Source organism: Gossypium arboreum, chromosome 11, assembly GCF_025698485.1.
Source record: "Gossypium arboreum isolate Shixiya-1 chromosome 11, ASM2569848v2, whole genome shotgun sequence".
Taxonomy (NCBI): Eukaryota; Viridiplantae; Streptophyta; class Magnoliopsida; order Malvales; family Malvaceae; genus Gossypium; species Gossypium arboreum.
Genome location: NC_069080.1, coordinates 122100105 through 122119982, shown reverse-complemented (window position 1 = coordinate 122119982; position 19878 = coordinate 122100105). Strand labels below are relative to the sequence as shown.

Sequence of the window (19878 nt, the reverse complement as noted above, 5' to 3'; positions counted from 1 at the left end):
ACTAGACAAATACTGTTTTATCTTGTCAAAATTCTCTTGGCACTCCTCGTTCCATTCTCCCAGATTATGTTTTCGAAGGAGTCGAAAAATTGGGTTGCACTGGTTGGTCAGTTGAGCAATGAGCCGAGCGATGTAGTTTAACCTCCCTAAAAGTCCTCTGACTTCCTTTTACGTGTGCGGAGGTGGTAACTCTTGAATGGCTTTTATTTTATCTGGATCAACCTCGTTACCTCTTTCACTAACAATGAAGCCTAGCAACTTTCCCGAGGTAACCCTAAACGTACATTTGGCTGGATTAAGCTTTAGCTGAAACTTTCTCAGCCTTCCGAACAACTTCTTGAGGTTCACTACATGCTCTTCTTCCCCTCGAGATTTAGCAATCATATCGTCGATGTAGACCTCTATTTCTTTATGCATCATGTCATGAAATAACGTCACCATAGCCCTCTGATATGTTGCCCCATCATTCTTTAACCCAAATGGCATCACCTTATAACAGAATGTTCCCCACATTGTTACGAAGGTAGTTTTCTCCATATCCTCAGGGGCCATCTTGATCTGATTATACCCCGAGAATCAATCCATGAAGGAAAACAATGAATGTTTTGCTGTGTTATCCACCAACGTATCAATGTGTGGTAAGGAAAAATTATCTTTAGGACTTGCTCGATTTAGGTCACGATAATCTACGCACATTCATTCTTTGCCGTCTTTCTTTGGCACGGGAACTATGTTAGCCACCCATTCTGGATATTTGGAGGCTTGTAGGAAGCTAGCATCAAATTGCTTCTTGACTTCCTCTTTTATCTTTAACAGCATTACAGGTCTCATTCGTCTTAGCTTTTGTTGAATGGGTTTGTATTCTAGCTTTAATGGGAGCTTATGGACCACTACATCTTCATCCAATCCTGGCATATCCTAATATTACCATGCGAATACATCTTTTTACTCGCGGAGCAAAGCAATCAAATTGTGCCTGGTGCCCCTTGAAATAGAAGTCCCAATCTTCACCTCTTGTTTCCTTTCTTCAGTTCCCAAATTTATTGTTTCAATAGATTTTTGATGAGGCAAAATCTGTTTATCCTCTTGTTCCACCATTCTTAGCAAGTCAGGAGACGAGACATAGTCTTCAGCATTTTCTTCGGCTTTGAATTCTCCTAAACAAACAGCCTTCTCAAAATCAATTTCAAGACTCGTAACGGGTTTGTTCATGCCGTTGATATCTGAGCACCTGAAAGTTGATTGGAAAAGGAAACTATAAAAGAGCATCAAAGTATTGGGACCAACAGGCATGATGTGAGATATATGTAATGATAGGCTGTGAAAAGAGGGAAAAATTATGAAGTTAATGAGAATGAAAAGACCATGACAAAATGCATCTCCATTAATGTTCATTTAAATGATAAAGAGCAAATCATAAGCTCTTACAAAAGAATCCCTACTATTACTTAGGGGCACACAAAAAGAAGAGTGTTAACATTGAGCATTACTCTGGAGAAGACTTAGAAACTACAAGGAGCTCCACAGCAGTCCAATTATTCAAAACAAATCCAGGAGGACAAGGGCGTATCGTTGAAACATCTTTAATTGCATCACTTTATTTGTCAATAACATTTATACTGACATTCTGAAGACCCCTTTCAATTAATAACATCGTGTTTTGTAGATTATCTTGCTCGGGGTATATCATTCCTGCAGATGTAAATGTTTTTGACAAATGAGGGTATGTTATGGGCTCCCATTCTAATTCTCGGCCTAAGGTTCTTGCGATCCTTCTTTCTTGATCTTTCTTCCATTATTTTCTTCTTTGACGCATGTCCGGCTGGAACCCCAAACAGTATCGGGCCTTGTCGTGCACTGGCTTTAGAGCCCTGACTATTCCTTGCTGAAATTTTCCCAAACCTTTCCTCTCTCAGGATCCTCTCCCCACAGTCAGCTTGATACCCATCCTGGTATTTCTCGATAGTTTTGGCACGGGAATTCTGTTTCCCTCAGCGACGAATGTGGCATTGACAAATTTAAGGGATCGGAAGGAACACTCTATAGCATCTTTACTCACTTCAATGTATGGTGCGTCGGTAGAAATAGATGCTACAATGTCTTCTTCTCCCTCGACAGTGACCAAACAGCTATTCATGATAAATTTCACCTTTTGATAGAGAGATGATGGGACCGCTCCAGCAGAATGGATCCAAGGTCTTCCCAAAAGGCAATTGTATGATGGTGTAATGTCTATGACTTAAAATTCAACATCGTATATATAAGGGCTCACTTCTAGAGGGATCTCAATCTTTTCTATGACTTTACGCCTTGTTCCATCGAATGCCCTTACCGTGGAATGACAGGGCCTTAAATAGGACAGATCCATCGGAATTCTGGAAAGCGTGGCCAAAGGCATGACGTTGAGTGCCGACCCATTGTTGATGAGCACGTTCGGTATTATGTAGCCCTTGCACTGAGTCGTAATATGCAGTACTTTCACTGAACCTTTACCGTTTGGTGGTACTTCATCATCACTAAAAGAGATGAAATTGTCCGCATTCAGATTATTCACCCACCTATCAAGCTTCTCAACAGATATGTTGTTTGCTACGTAAGCTTGATTTAACACCTTCAACAAAGCATTCTGGTGTGGCTCTGAATTTAATAGTAGAGATAAAACCGAGATTCGTGCTGGTTGCTTATTCAATTGTTCCACCATATTATATTCACTGTGCTTGATAAATTTCAAGAACTCCTGTGCTTCCTCCTCATCCACAGGCTTTTTAGTTTCTTACAAGGGTGGAATTTCCTGCTCGACTTCGGCCTCATACATCACTGCCTTTCCTTTTTGCTTACAGCCACTGTTCTTCTTTATAGGCTCAATCTCTTTAGAATAACACCGCCCATTACGGGTAAAATGGCCTACCTCCCCAACATCTTCAGTTATGGTTTCAGATTTTTCACCTTCAAGTGTGACGATGTTGATATCGTATTTCTACGGTACCGCCTTGTCATCCTTGTAAGGGAAAGTAGATAATATTTCAATGATCATCTTTGGTTTTACTGGCTCCTTCTTTGCATCGTAATAAATTATTAACAGTCGGTCGGCGCTATATGGGAAACCTGACGATTGATTGTCAGAGGCGCATATTTCTCCTTTATCGGCCTCTGCGCCTTTATAAAAAATCTCAATCTCCTTATTATCCATCATATTTTGTAGTAATCTCCTGAACTCCTCGCAGGACTGAATGTCGTGCCCTTCAATACCATGGAATTCGAAAAAACTTTGACCTTTTGCATTTTTTCTTTCGAATACTCTGTTAAGATGACAGAGTAACCCCTTTTCAACTAGTACCTCCCAGATTTTCTGCAGAGGTGTTCTTATTTCAGAAACCCATCTTCTACTTTTCCGTTTGTCCTCTTCTCCCACTGCGCTCACATTCCCTTCGGTGTGGTTTGGGAATGAGTTCCCGCCCGTACCGCTAGTACCATCAAATCGCAGAATGCCCGCATCAATGAGTCCTTGAACTTTCCTTTTGAAAGCAAGGCAGTTTTCCGTAGAGTGCCCCTGGTTCTCAGCATGGTATGCACAACTAGCGTTTGGATCGTACCATTTCGGGTATGGAGGCTTAAGGGGTGCCATGTAATGGGGAGATATTAATTGATTCTCCAAGAGTTTTGGGTACAGTTCCCTATACGACACAGGAATAGGAGTAAATTGCGGTTTCTCAAGATTGGGTCTTGCTGGCCTTTGTTCGTTTCTGGGTTGGCTTTGAGTGGGTACATTGCTTTGTGGAAATGTGGCGATGGGTATTTGGTTGTTCGTAGCATATACGGGGTAGGAAGGAGGTGGTGCTTAGTAGTAAGGGTTTTAAGGAGGATAATAGAAATTTGGAGGTGGATAATTCAAGGTCGGGGTTGGTTTGGATATGAGTTTAGAGGGTAATGGCTTCCAGCTCCCACCATATGGGTTTCTGGCTCTCTTTTCTTTATGGGTGCTGCCCTTCTTGAACTGTTAGAACCTTTCATCCTTCCACTCTTTATGGCATTTTCAATAAGTTCCCCGGATATCACAATATTTGCAAAGTCCTTTGTGGCACTTCTTACCAACTTGTCATAGAATGGCGCTTTCAACGTGTTGATGAAAAGGACCGTTATCTCAGTCTTAGTCAGTGGAGGCTCCACTTGGGCCGAGATATCTCTCCACCTTTACGCATATTGTCTAAAGGTTTCTGCTGGTTTCTTTTCCATCATTTGTAGAGTCATTCGATCAGGCACCATATCCGATACATGCTTGTACTGCTCACAGAAAGCTGATGCTAAGTCCTTCCAGGATCAAATCTTTTCCCTACTAAGCTGGTTGTACCACCGAAGAGCCAATCCTACTAGACTATCCTGAAAACAATGTATGAGTAGCTTATATTTATTCACATAACCGGTCATCTTCTGGCAAAACATGATGAGATGCGCTTTTGGGCATCTTGTCCCATCGTACTTTTCAAAATCAGGCACCTTGAACTTTGGAGACAGAATTAGATCGGGTACCAAACTGAGTTCTTTAGCACCTAGTGCGGAGAAGACTTCAATGCCTTCTATTGCTTTGAGTCTTTCCTCTAAGCTCCTATACTTCTCTTGAGCCTCGTGATCACCGGTTTTCAACTTGGCTATTTCTGCTGGATCGTCCAAATCTGGAACGAGTGGATCAGCAGGACTAGCCCCCGGGTTTGATACGAATAGTCTTTGCCCCAGATTAGCAGGTAGCGCAGGTCGTTGCTCCAAGCCTGTAGGTTCCCATTGAGCGTACCCTCTTTGTGTTGCAGGGGCATGTGGTGGAGTAAATCGTGGAGGATGGGGCGGATCTTGGTCGAGGTTAACCCTTGACTGTGGTTCCACAATGTCACGATTCATAGGTCATTTTTCTTTTACCAGAGGCGACATCATTTCCATCATCCTGGCCATTTGATCCTTCTGTTCAAGCGATTCTTCTCGAGATCTCACCATTAAGTCTCTTGTCTCTTGCTGCGACTTGGCCAACTGCTCTTGTAATTCCCTTTGAATTCTTTCCATCCTTTCAATCCTTTCATTGAATTCAGCCTTCATTACTCTAGCTTGTCAGCGTGTCCTATACAAATGACGTGGTTCCAGTCTTGTGGTATTACAACTGCGAATTGTATGTTTTAACCTCAACGAATGATTATGGGGTATGTAATTAATGAATGAATGCATAAATGTCAAAGGAATGTTAGTCATGAATGTGTATGCGAAAATTTGGTGTTGATTTCAAGATAGCCCCTATTTAGGCATTTTATTTATCAAAAGAGTCCATTACAAAACATTTTGCCATTTTCGATTCAGCCATTACACAAACTTCCTAGCTATATCGCCATATTTTTTTACTCGTGCTAAGAATTCTGATATGTTTGATCTTCAACTTGGAGGGAATTAGCACATGAGAATTTCAGCTTCTTCCGATAGTTGTACCACGTGCATGGCTACCCCCCGAATTTTATTGATCAAATAGCTAAGTTGCATTTCTTTTTCTTGAAGACCCTCTTCGTAGGCACGAATGTCTCTATCATATTGACTATTCTTCTCTTCCAAAGCCTCCAAGAGAGTATCTACCTGTTGTTAACGATCTTGCAGCATGTCTTCTAAATCCTGTATCCTTTCTTTTAGTTCTTGACGTTCGGACCGACTAGTCGTAAGTTCGGCAGACACAGTTTCATATTCAGTGTTCTTCCTCCTTAGCTCTATCATAGCCCGCGCAGCCTTTTCCTCCTCTTTCTTCGCTTTCCCTTTCCAGAATTCCATCCCTCCTTTGATGTTACTAATTTCCTCCTTCCATTCTGCTGACGATTTGCCCAACCCACTGTTTTTTATTGTGCCTCTTAACTTTTTATTTTCCAGATAGAGGTCCTTTAAGTCATTTTTTATAACTTCAGCTTCTTTGTGCACTTTCTCGGTTCTGGATCTTTCAATCTGAACGTCAATCTTCAATTTGTAATTTTCCTCTTGAAGAGTACTAAGGTCCCGAGACATTTTGGCCTTTTCTCGTTCAAATTCTTATCTTGCTATTTCTAGCTCAGATGTCACTTTTTCCGAGAAATGATTCTGGACAGTGTAATTTGTCGACGAGACGTGCTGATTATTCACCCGTTGCTTTCTCCACATGACATAATCTTGGGTGAGAGTGTCAGCGTATAGAGCTAACTCCATGATATGAATACTCTTCCAAGACTTCGCAGTATCTAGGACCCTCTTCATATATCCCTCACCCGCAAAAACAAACTCAGACTGTGCTAATCCTCCGGTGGCGGGTATGAATTGTCGTGAAGAAAATTGCCTTTGGACCATTAACAGAGAGTATCTAATTCCTCCCCATAACCCGAGTAGTGGCACCTAATCTTGATTTCCAACCTTGTATAACAGAACCGAAGGGCGGATCCACGGTGCTCTCCAGGTTACATCTTCAGATTGAAGGTTCTGAAAAACTGAAACCCAATGCTCTTCGGTGACATCCTTTGGCCATTCTCTCTCAAGATAGGCTTCCAACGGAGCGAAGGTTTTTGAAAACATGTGGTACAGTGTGCGCTCTACTTTCCAAAAATGGCTCAAAATCCAGACATTGAATAACTGTGCACATCCGATAAAGCGTCCTTTCCCCATTTTTCTACAACTGTTTAGAGATCTGAAGGTCTCGGCCAAAATAGTTGGGATAGGGTTAATTCCTTGTTTTAACTTTTCAAAGAAGTCCACTACTGCAACCTCTATATGTCCCAGAACTTTTGGGAAGACGACCAATCTGTAAATGGCCAAAGCGAATAGATTCACTCTTTTCAAAATATCAGGATGATTTAGGAGTAAATCCCGCAGGGAAAACCACGGAATACAGTTGATTTCATTCTTTTTCTTTATTTGTTTCTCGTCCCACGTGTCGGTCAAGCCAGTCAACTTTACCAGCTTTTTCTTGAAAGTCATCGGCTTGGGCTCCTTCACATAAATCTTGTAGAATTACACATTATCAATACGAAGCAAGGTAGCGTACTCTTCTATAGTCGAGGTCATGCTTCCTGATTGAAAGTAAAACATTGGTAAGCCGGATCCCAAAATCTAATCATGGCTTGAATCAAACGCTTGCCTATGTTGATAGTGATCAGGTGGGCTATATCTCCGTACCTCTTAGTGAAGATACCCCTAGTGTCCGAGTCCCACTAATTCCAAACCCGAACCAAATCTTCAAGGTTATTCTGGTAAACATTCACAGTTACGTGCTTGGGCAGATTGGCAATACATCCCTCGACTAGACTATTCCCTTTTTCTTTCTGAGTTTTTAGAGACCAGTCTCGAACCACGGCATTCTTCTCGGTTGTTTGTATAATTGACTCTTCCATTAGAAACCCATTTTTTGGCAACCGATCTCTAGTCAACACCTTCCTAATATGATGCCTATAATGCATGATGAAAAATAAAAATAAAGACAAACAACCTTAGTTAGTAATCACAACAAATATAAATTACGAAAAACCCAGATAAAAAGTACAAATGTCAAAGAAATAAAAGGTAAGAAGCGCGTCTCCCATGTACTTATTTTGGTGACTATTAACGGACAGAGGTTCGGCATGACTCTAGTTAGGTGGTTCGTATGGTTTACTATATACAGTTTTGGTTCTAGACAGGTACTCGAATTGTTCGTACTATCATCTACTAAGACTAGTACGAAGCCTCGGTCGTAGCCCATCACAGGCTCACGAGTTCAATTCGAGGGGTCACATTTACTTATGCCTATGTGGAGGGACAAGTTAACTCACGAAAGCATAAGTCATATGTAACCCGAAAGTATTCACTAGCCTGTGCGGAGGGACGAGTTAACTCACGAAGGCATAGCGTTTACTTTCACTTAAACAGACGGAGCTCGGGTAGAGAGCTCATGTTATGCAAAATGCAAGTGCACGGTGTGTGGGGAGAAACTCACAAACCTTTACGTTTTATTTAAAAACTAAACCAAAACTAAAACCATAAAAAATTAAAGCTGAAAAACAACCAGATAAAACAAGTTAGAAGAATATATACGACACGATGCAAATGCATGACTTTTCAAATACATAATTTTAGGACCACGACTAAATATTAATTTGAACAAGGAATTTTGAAAATTTTGATAACACGTGTTTAATTTGACTCGACTCTCAAAAATGGATCCCCAGCGGAGTCGCCAGCTGTAGCGACGTATAAATTTTAGCTTGGTCGCTAATTGGGGTGTTTGATTGAAAATTTGAAAACTGAAGTTTGATTTTGAAATAAAGAGGGAGTCGCCACCGATCCTTTTTCCTAGGTGTGATCGGACACCTATTAGATTTCTTTTTTTTTTAAAAACAAAAAGAAGGCCGAGTTTAGGTCTACGTCAAAAGCCAAAGAAAAATTAGAGTTCGAGAGTCGGTTACGTGCGAGGAAGGTATTAGTACCCTCGCGACGCCCAAAATTGGTACCTTGTAAAACACGCGTTGTCTTGATTCTCAAAAATACGAGTTCAATTTAACGTTTAATAGTGATCCGATTGAAAAATAAGAATTTTTAGTTTTCGATTTTTTGAGAAGGATATATCGTTTTAACACGAGTCGATTGATGTTCACCCAACATAGCGATGAAATCGATGTGTTAATGTTAAATTGGTACGTTGCCTTACTTATTGAAATTAATTAGAAAACAAGAATAAGATTTTCAAAATAAAGCAAAACAAATTGATAAAAATAAATAATGACGGAGCTAGAAATATATTGAAGCAAATATAAGTGTGACAAATATATTAAAAACAATAAAGATATATGCGATATTAAACGTAATACTAGAATTAAATATGAAATGGAAACAACAAATATATATACACAATAATGATATTAAGAGTATGTACGTAAAATATATATATATATATATATATATATGTATGTGAATAGTAATAATGTTAGAAATATACTATATACAGTGTTTGAAATATATGCCTAAGATAGTAAAATATAACTAGTAATGTTAAAATATATACAATATATACATATATATATAAAATAAATATTAAAAAATGTATGTACGTGACATATATGAAAAATGTATACATAATATTAAAATAAAACAATAAGTGATAATAATGAAAATAATAGGTATAATAATAAATAAAATGATGTACGAAAATAATACTATATATAAAATATGTATGCAAGAATAATAAAATATATGTACTAATATTAATAATAAATATAGTAGGAATAAAATAAATGTAATAATAATATATACACAATATGGTATAAAAAATATACATATACATATAATAGTATTTAAGAATATATACATAAGATGATATGGAAATATGTACATAGAATAGTATATAAAAAATATAACTAATAATATTGAAAATATATATACATGATATATATAACACATATATGATATATACATATACATTAGAAATGATAACAATATAAATGAATTTATTAATAAGCTACACAGATAATGCACGTATATGGGTATAAATAATAAGGATATTAAAATACTTAACATATAATATTTGAAATATATGCATAATATAAATATATATATATATATAATGTAGTATTAAAATATATACACAATATATACATATTAAAAATAATAAAAAACTATTGATAATACTTCACAAATATATATATACTAAAATATAAGTAATAATATATAAAATATAATATTAAAAGCATATATAACGTATATAAAGAAAATATATATATATATATATATAATATAATACATAAGTATATTAAATACACATACATATATAAAAGATCATACACTAATTACACATACATATATAAAAGATCATACACTAATACATAATGATAATAATAATAATATTGAAATAAAAAAACAAATGTAATAGAAATATTAAAATAAATAATAAAGTAATACCATCAATAAATATGCCTATACATATACGTACATAGTAAATATACACTACTACATGTAATAAATAAATAAAATAAGTACATAGATTAAAATTAATAATAGTAATTAACAGAAAATAACAAATAATTTGAAAAATAAAACAGTAAATTAACACAAAAAGGACTAGATCGAACATAAAACAAAATTTTGGGGCGAATTCGAAAAGAAAGTAAAGAGGAAGGGACTTATTAGAACGCGCATAAAACTGTGAGGGGCCAAAGGAGCAATTTTCCAAAACCTTTAAAACGATGCGCATCACGGAGGATCAATTTGAGAATCATAACAAACTTCAGGGCCAATTTATAAATAAATATAAACCTGATTTAAAATACCAAAAATGCGGAATGACCGACTACGCAAATATCCCCTAAGAGCAAAAACATGCGGATCCTAGCTGGAGCGGGTCGGGTTGACCCGACCCGGGGCCAAAACGACGTCGTTTTCATTAAAGCGGTGGGGACCAAACGCACCGCTTTGGTCCCTATAAAAGATAAAAAATTTTAAAAATTTCATTTGAAAGGGGAGAAAAAAAAGGAGAGAAAAGGGAGAGGGGAGGAACCGGCCATGGGCGATTAACGGTCGATCGCCGGACCGTCGCTGCCGGCCGCCGGCCAGTGCTGCCTGATGGCGTAAAAAGGTAATTTTTCCTCTTTTTATTTATTTATTTGTTTTATATTTTTCTATATATTTGTAATGTTTGTTAGTATTTATGTGTTAAAAAAAACGAGCCCAAAACAGTAATTAAATTGAAAAAATTACCTTAGGTTTTTTTTTTTTTTTGCCCTTTTGATTCCTCAATCTTTGATATTTGGTTTGCTTTGGATGTTATTATTGAACTTAAATGCTGATTGGATTGCTATTTTTACTCTGGAATTGAGTGTTTTTCTTATTTCTTTTTGTTTGAACTGTCCCCTTTTACAAAGCTTTTTCAATAGGCTTTTATAGCTATTGTATTGTTATTTTCTATTAGTTTCTGTCTCTTCCTTTGATTTCTTGCAGGTGCAGAGGGCAGTGGAGGTAACCACTCAAGGTGGCGAGGTAAGTGGCCGAAGGGTAGGTGGCTGGTGTCCAAATGGAGTGGTTAAAGGAAGGCAAGTGGGGAGCTAGGGTTTCGGTTGTTTTTGGGTTTGGTATTGGGCTTTAGGATAGTTGGGCTGAATTTTTGGGTTTAAAATGTTGTAAACAGGCTTGGGTTTTATGTAGGAGTTTTGGGTTATTTGTATTTGGGCCTGGGTAATTTGGGGTGGTGAGCTGATGGGTTAATTGGGTTTAATTTGTATTGGGTTTTAAGGTTTAGGTTGGAATGGATTTAATTTTGTATTGGGTTTGTGGGTTTAGGGATTGAGTTATAAATGGGCTCATGTAATCTTGATATACACAGGCCCAAAATTAGCCTACAACAAATTGAAGATAAATAAATAATTAATTTAAGGTGAAGCGTGAATTAATTAATTAATAAAAATACGATTGTAGGACAATAACAGGAATAACCAGATTTCAAAGCGATTGTAAGACAATAACAGGAATAACCAGATTTCAAAGGCATGGAATATTTGTTTTTAATGTTTTTCTTACAGACAATAAAAGAATAATAATGGTAATAGTGTCAACTCGTTTATTAAGGTTTAATTTAATGTAGAAGACATTAAAGGGGCAGAGTGAGCATTACAATGGAACATCATCATAGGTGGCGTCATTCAACATTATTTCCATCTAAAATATTATTAATTTTGTACCCAAAAAACATTATTTAAAATATAATGCTAAAGTAACATTAATATTAGCAAAAGGCAACCTAACACACTCAAATTATGGGACAACATTAACAAGCTAAAAACAAAAAAAAATGTCAACCGTTCTCTCATTACAATTTTTTTATTCAAATATAGTTGTGGTTCATATTAAATTTTGACATAACATCCTTTATTTCATTTTAATTTAAAATAAAATTAAAAATTAAACAAAAATTCCCAAAATATGGAATTATTTAAAGATGCAAATAATATTTTGAAGTTTTAGGATTTTAAAATGCGAAGAAATTATTGAATTAATTATTGAATTTAAATTTTCAACGATTCATAATTATTATTATTATAATTATAAATTTTAATTATTATTATATTATTACAATGATGAAGCAGTTGCAAATGATAATAGGCATGTCTCTTTTGGTGGCATGTTGCGTGAGCATCATGAGAATTGGATCTTGAGACATTTTAAATGGTCTTTTAGTCCTGCTCAATAAAGAATTCAGAAGGGTAACAATCAGTCAGATAATTTGAAGGATGAGGCGATAATCGACTTAGGAATCACAATATTCAAAAGGATTCAAAGAGTTATGAGGATTGAAAGACAATGACAAATTACGTTCCTAGAAAGAACAATTTAATAGTTGATTATTTGGCTAAGTTGAGTTTAACATGGAGGTCAAGTTTACAGGTTTTTGACGATGCGCCAAATGAAGTTTTGAATATTCTGCAATAAGATCAAGTTAGTGGAACTTTTGCTCAAATTAATTTAATGTAATTGTTTTATCTTGATTTTTTTTACCAAAAAAAAAGAACTAATTCATATGCTCAAATGGGATTGAATATCAACTTAATTTAAGAATAAGATAAATTATTTAGTTGTCACCGCCATTATAATAATTTATCGTTTTGATTATCCATCCGTTTTCTCATCAACGGAAACAAATGTGACATGACATGTAATTTTCTAATCAATTTTAGCCTCCAATCATTTTATTATATGGGTTAGAAAATTTTGTTAACGAAAACCCAATTGAGTGTTAAAAAAACAGGTTGTTGGGAAAATTTTAACCCAAAACCAAATAAACTAATGCATCAGAAATTTTAACCGAAAACCTCCAAAAGAAGTAAATTTTGGATTGAAAGCCGATTTCCATAAACAACAATCAGAAGACTTTTGTCTAATTAGGAGCAAACATTGAAACTTAAGGGAGAGGTGAAGAAAAGAGAAGCATAAACATCATCTATGTGCAGTTCATGAAGCTAGAAAATAAAACCTGGTTCAAACAAACCCTAGAGAGCTGTGTAGCGGAATATCAGTAAAAGAGCCTTTAATTATTAATTTTAAATTTATAAAATGTAAAAAAGTTATAAATTATAAATATTTAAGAATTTCTTAAAATAATTTAAATTTTAGAAAATAAAAAATATAAAACAATTTAAATTGTTCATAAAATTATAAAAGAAAAAATAAAACTTTGGGGAAAAACCCAAGACTAAATATGTTTTTGTTGAAATTTCATATCAAATCATAAACGAAGACTCACTTCATATTTAAAGCCCAAATTAAATTTGTAACTTTTAATTTGGTATTTTCAATTTTATTTTATCACGATTTTCTACTATTATTTTTGAGAAGTTTCACTTTTAAGCATTTGTTTTATGCTACTTTCTAATATCATATATTTCTATAAACAAAATTTAACAAATAATATTTTAATAAATTGTCATATTATATCCAAATTATTAGGTGTAAAGCAAAGCCTAACAAGCAGATAGGTAAGTGCAGTAATTTCACATTTGGAGGGCCGACCCTTTGTAGGATTCGCATTTGCTACTTCTTTTATGTTGGAAAAGATTGATTATAAATCTAAATAGTATTGTTTTAAGGTGCTTCAATTAAACTTTTCTACGGATAAATCCAGATATGTGTTGAGGAGTTTATTTTTCAATAATCATTCTCAGCAACTCTCTACATACATATGTACTGCCAAATCGATCAGAATCCTGCACTAGCGCTCTACTGCCACTACTCCAGCGATCAGATTGTGGTGGAGGGGCCCTGCTGCCAGCAGCCCGCAGATCAGGTTCTGAAGATGTAGGTGGACCAGAGCTTTCCTTTCTTTGTTGCCGAAACCTAGGGACATATTTCCTAGTAGCTGGAGCAGCATTCCCAGGCTCAGTTATCCGGGACCCAGCAAGTGGCTCAGAAGGTTGCCCCTCTGTTGACCTTCCCAAGAGAGCTTCTCGCCTCAGCCTCTCTTTCTCTGCCAATTCTCATTCTCTTTGCCTCTGCTTTTCAGCAATCTCATCCATTTTTGCTTTGTCTTCAGCTTCTTCTTTCCTTCGTCTCTCAGCCTCTGCAAATTTTGAAGTGCCAATAAATAATAAGTTCAGATGAAAGCATAAATTTATAGCTTCATAACCGTAGACAAAAACTTACAAAATATCCTTCCATTCAAAGGAACCTTTCAAAAGGAAAGGCAACCAAAATAGAAGGTAAGATGGTTATGACAAAAGGGAAATTTTGATAATCAACTAAATCAATTGTCCAGAGAAAAAAATATCTGAGGCAGTTCAAAATTAGAATATCATTTCAGGGTCAAGTAATTATTAAAAAAAATAATCAAATGAGTATATAAAATTACATACCTTCACGTTTGCGTGCTTCCTCTTATTCTCTCCTCTTCAGACCTCACATAGAATATTTTCTTCGTCTTGATATCCCTTTCCTGCTTCCGGGCCTGAATAATTTGCTTAATTCTCTCCTCTCTCTCTAATCTCTGTTGGTCAAACTCAGCTTGCCGACGACTTATTACTCTTTCCTGGAATATCATCTGTGGAAAAGCAGAAACCAAAATTTTCTATGTTAAATAGCCGATACTGTCTAAGAGACTGAGAGCAAGGGAAACTCTCTCATGAGCATAACGCCTCATATCCTGAAATTGAATTGGTACTGACCTTGTTTTCTAACATGCGTGCCAACCTACTCTTCTCTTTCAAGTCCCCATCATGGTGCTGCCTACTCAACTCAACTTCCAGCTACAACATAGAAAAACAGAATTATGAATGATTATATCAAAAAGGTTGACAATGGCAAAAATACAAAACAAAAAAAAACCTCTCATAAAGAAAGACTGTAACATATAAACACTTCCCTTCCTTTCAAGATATGGAAATGCAAATGAAGATAGAACATCTGTTGAGGCAGACTTAAGATAACAGATCAAAGTATTTGATATGTTTATAAAACATGAAAGGTCAATATGTTACAAGACCTCGAAAGAGGAGCACTCAAAACAAAGTACTTCTTTCAACTGCAAAACAGGGAATTAAAATTTTACCTGTTGTTCACGTTCATGAAGCACCTTCTCTTCTACCAGTCATCGTTGAAAAGCAGCTTCAATCAAAGGTGCTGCTTCCTCTCTCTTTGCTCTTTCCAGATGGTCCATTGTTTTGGCAACCTTCTGTAGTCTCTTCTCTTGTTCCTGCCTCTCCTTTAGCTGCAGACTCATCGCCTGCTCAAGCAAGGCTTGCTTTGTTAATTTCTCCTGGACACATGCATAGTCAGAACTCAAATAAAAATAAAGAACAGCTTATAGGAGTCGGAAACTTAATGAAAATAAATGGCTGTTCACCCCCTCTAAAATTGGCTTCCTTTTCCCTCTTTTCAAATGCTTTTCAGTTTCCTGTAGAAGCGCCTGTGCCTCTTCAAGCTCCCGCTCCTCTATTTCCTTATGGATTCTTTCAGCTCGCTGTTGCTCAAATACAGCAGCAAGCCTCTTTTTCTCAGCTTCTTCAGTCTTCTTCTGCAACATCTGCCTCTTTGACTCTTCCTCACATTCCTAGTTGATCAAAAATAAATAAATAAATAAAAGCAGTGGCACAAGTACACGAACTCAATTCCACTACTTTTATAATGAAACTTCACGCAAGCCACAAAACTAGTCACTTATACAGCAATACCAGTTGACGTTCTTGTTCTTCCTTTTCTAGATGATTGATTTCCGAGCAGGAAGTCTTTTGTCTTCCTTATCTACAATCTCTTCCAGACCTGGTAAAACCTCACTCAGCTTTGATGCCTTCTTGGTAGAGGGGTATATCATGGCTCTTGCTTTATTCAAAGATTCAGCAAAAAGAGTCAGGTGGTCATGAAGCTTGTCAGATTCAAGTCTCTGAAAAAACCAAAATAAGGAAAAGTAGATGCTATGCAGATTTGTTTTAATATGAAGAAAGCAAATTAATACTTAGCAGTGTCCACAAAGAAATAAGAATAAACAACCTACAGTCCTTACCATATTACCAAACAGCACAACACCCTTCACGCGGTCAACTTTCATGGCTATGAACTTATGTTTCACAGCATCAACAGAAATCTTCTCCACCATAAAAAATTAAAAGAAGGGGATTATCTGAGACATACTGTCAATTTTCATTGTCTGGTAAACATGGGACATCTGATGAAGAGGGAAGAGACATTGAGAAAATCAGGAATAAATAAACAATGAAAATAAGCACAAACACCTGCTTAAGCAACCTTAGGGTAAGCTTTTCAAGGGCAGGAACATATTTAGAGAGTTGAACTTCTGTTACAGATGAAGCTGAAGCCAACTTCCCACCAAGTTTTGATATTTTCAGCAACAGAGGCTGTATCTTCGACGCAGAATCCACAGGAAGAAAATCATGTTCTAAAAGATGGTAAAGATCTTTCACTTCTTGAGTCGCACAATTAAGTACACCCTTGGAGACCTAACGGAAGAGGAATAAGACAGACAGTTTGGTCAGAAAGATGAGGACATCAAAAGTTTATAGATACATAAACATAGAGCCAGTGCACCTGTAGTATCCCATAAGATTATACAAGAGAGAGACTCAATCAAGCCTAACTTGCAAAACTGGGTAGACTTAGTTCATGTTAAAGAAGATAGAAAAGAAAGACCAAGTCACTTCATGAATAGAAATATTATGGACCTCAAAGAGATCCAGGTACAGGACAGATTCTTCAGGCTACAATCACCTATAATAAAGTTAGGTCCACTTAGCAATTGGTTATATAGCCTTAGCTGACTGGAATGGAGAAACTAAGCCCTTTAGTCAACCACAACTATTTTGTGACTAAGGGCTTAGCGGGACTGATTTCCATTATACTAAAATGGGTTTAAGAAAACATCATTCTTAACACATATAAGCAACTAGAAATTAACAACATCATTCATGCCTTTTTTTTCTTTTTTCTTTTTTTTTCAAAAGGCCTCTTGATTCTTGAACTATTTAAACTTTGAGAATTCATTAGAAACAAGCAATCAAATCAGTAAAAGTTTAAAACAGGAAAGAAGAAAAAATATAAAAAGAACTCACAAAATTTGAACATACCAGTTCAGTGAGAAGTAATGACCTTGAAAACTGTAAAAAAGGCAACATGTCAGAATAGATAACATCAAGAAAACAAAAAATCAGAGCAAGTCAAATTAAATAGAACATACAACTTCTCTGTTCTCAAGTTTAGTTTCAAGATTAAATCCTATAAGATTTGCCATTCGAATATTGCGCTCTTTCTCATTTTCAAGTTCCAAATGTGATGTACCATGTATTTGATCAACGGGAGCACTGACAGTGCAGCCAAAATAACTGATGATGCTATCAACTGCAAATCCTTCTGGCTTAGATTTTTATTGAAGCTTTTATGAAGTGTAAATAGCTTCAACCATGCATAACCATGATAAACATGGCTGCCTGAAATCCAGAATATTTCAGTCAACTTGGCATAATAAACCACCATCAAGGAAGCCTTTGTTGTTTTCTTGACAATGGACATCAATCCGTGGATATCTTCAACAGAACGAAAAGCTTCCTGCAATGGAAATCACAAGCAACAATCATAAGCATGTAAGATCTACCCAGAAACGGCCTCAATCGTGCTAGCCCCTCTTGTGAACAAATGCCAGTTACAGCCCAGCTGTACGGCACTGGCACTGGCACCAACTGTTGGTACTGCATGAAGCCTACATGTCTACCGTAAAGGGCTGCTGGCCAATACCAAGATCAATTTTTGTAGTCATATTCTCGTTTTTCCAGCAACCTGGTGACCTTCGCAATTCACCTGATCACAACTTAAGTCCCATATTCCTTAAAATTTATCCTTTAAAGCGTATATGTTCCAATACAAAAAACAACAAACCATTGGTTCTTAATACTAAATCAATTAACTGTTCAGCTCATCCACCAGCGAAAGACTTTCTGAACAAATTCAGATAAACCACCAATAATCCTTAAGGTAAAGCAGTAAAGGGCCATGTACTTAAACTGAACTAGATAAACACGAAACTAGTGATCCAGCTATCTTGACGCCAAAAACGAGATCATCAACATCAAGAGCTTCTTCTAGGGCTTGTGCCTGAGTACGAGCCTGCTCAGCTTTCTCAGTAGAGAGGTGCATAAAGTGCTTGATCACCTCCTCCAAAGAAGAAACATTTACTTGCTGAAATACAATTCGGTATTGAATCAGACCATCCTTGGCAAACCGACCCTTTCGCATGTCAACACACAACTCTACATATTTGAACATTATCCTTTCGAGTGGCTTTTGCTAAGCTCTGTATCTCTTTGAAGTTATTAGATTGTGAAATGCCTGCAAAGCATCTTGCTTCTGCCCAACATTAATCAACTCTGCATCAATCAAATCACAAAGTCAGTGCAAACACATCTTTCATGAAAATAAATTATCAAAACTGAAGGCAATGCCTCCACAACCCAGATGCACATTAACAGCTGACAATTATTTTAAAGCAAAAAAGCAATTAGCAAAAACAACAAACAAAAAACCAAGCCTAAAAAATAAAAACTTTTATTTCTAACCTTCTGCTCGCTTCAAGGCATTCTCTGGTTTGGCAAAGTTCGCCATGTTTTCGATCAAATTCTTAACACCGCCTGGAACAAACAACGCAGAAGTTTTACCAATAACTTGGAAAGCTTAAAACCCTAGTTATCTTCAAGCACCGATTTCGTCTGGGTTAAGCCCAAATCAAGCTCGGATTGAGTTCGAATTTCATGACAATTAGTTTATTATTCTGTAGTAGTTTTATTGTTGTTTATTATATTTAAAATTGGGAGATGCCTTAGAATTTCGCTCTCCATCGAATCATGTAAAAAGATTTCGAATGGATTATGCTTAATCAAGTAAAAAGATTTTGAATTGATTATGTTGAGGAGTTTTATTTTATTATTTAACTTGATTTGAAAATAGTTTGAGGCCGAAGCTAAACATGTGCTCGGGAAATAGGTGTTCATATAAATAGGTGTTTATACCTTGACAAGGAATGTATGGATTATCGAGAAGAGAGAGTCGTGGTGGTTCCCTCAGACCGCCCAGATCACACAAGTGAATGGAAACTTATATCTACATTGGAACTCACTTGAATCGCCTCATCTATCATCCTGATGAGAACTTCAGTTTCAAACTCCGATTTGAACACGAGAAGTACGCCATGCTAATGTGCGCTGATGAGCACATTGAACTATCCATGTAGCTGAGAGCCCTCACAGCCCAGGCACAACAATGTAATTATTAGGTGTGCGCTCTACCACTGAGCTAATAACCCATTGTGCGGGCCTCTACTATGCTAAAAGCGAGAGAAACCCTATCACTCTCTTTCCTTTTTATGCCCCTATGTCGCCACATGGGAGGGACCTGAGGGCGTAAAAAGGGATTCTATCAATTTATTCGATCTAAGATAATAAGCTCATGGGCTTGGTTTTACTTTACCGTCGAGAAATGAAAGAAGGCTTCCATCTCCAAGTTTAATTCAGACGTAGCTCGTTTCTTTTTGGGTGTGAAGCAATGTCAAACCAAAATACCCAACAAACATTAGCTCTCCCTGAAAGAAGGTAATCCAGTCACACCTTCCAATACAGCTACCTTGTTACGACTTCACTCCAATCACTAGCCCTGCCTTTGGTATCTCTCCCCTTGCGGTTAAGATAACAACTTCGGGCATGGCCAAATCCCATAGTGTGATAAGTAGTGTGTATAAGGCCTGGGAATGAATTCACCACCATATGTCTAACTAGCGATTACTAGCGATTTTAGCTTCATACAGACGAGTTGCAGCCTGCAATCTGAACTGAGGATGGGGATTTGGAGTTAGCTTATCCTCACGGGATTACAACCCTTTGTCCCGTCCAT

At 36.6% G+C, this 19878-nt stretch overlaps 1 pseudogene; it reads right to left on the bottom strand.

Annotated features, from left to right (window-relative positions):
- Nucleotides 1-13534: 13534 nt before the first annotated feature.
- Nucleotides 13535-18968, bottom strand: LOC108471798 (eukaryotic translation initiation factor 3 subunit A-like; annotated as a pseudogene).
- Between the last annotated feature and the right edge of the window lie 910 nt (nucleotides 18969-19878).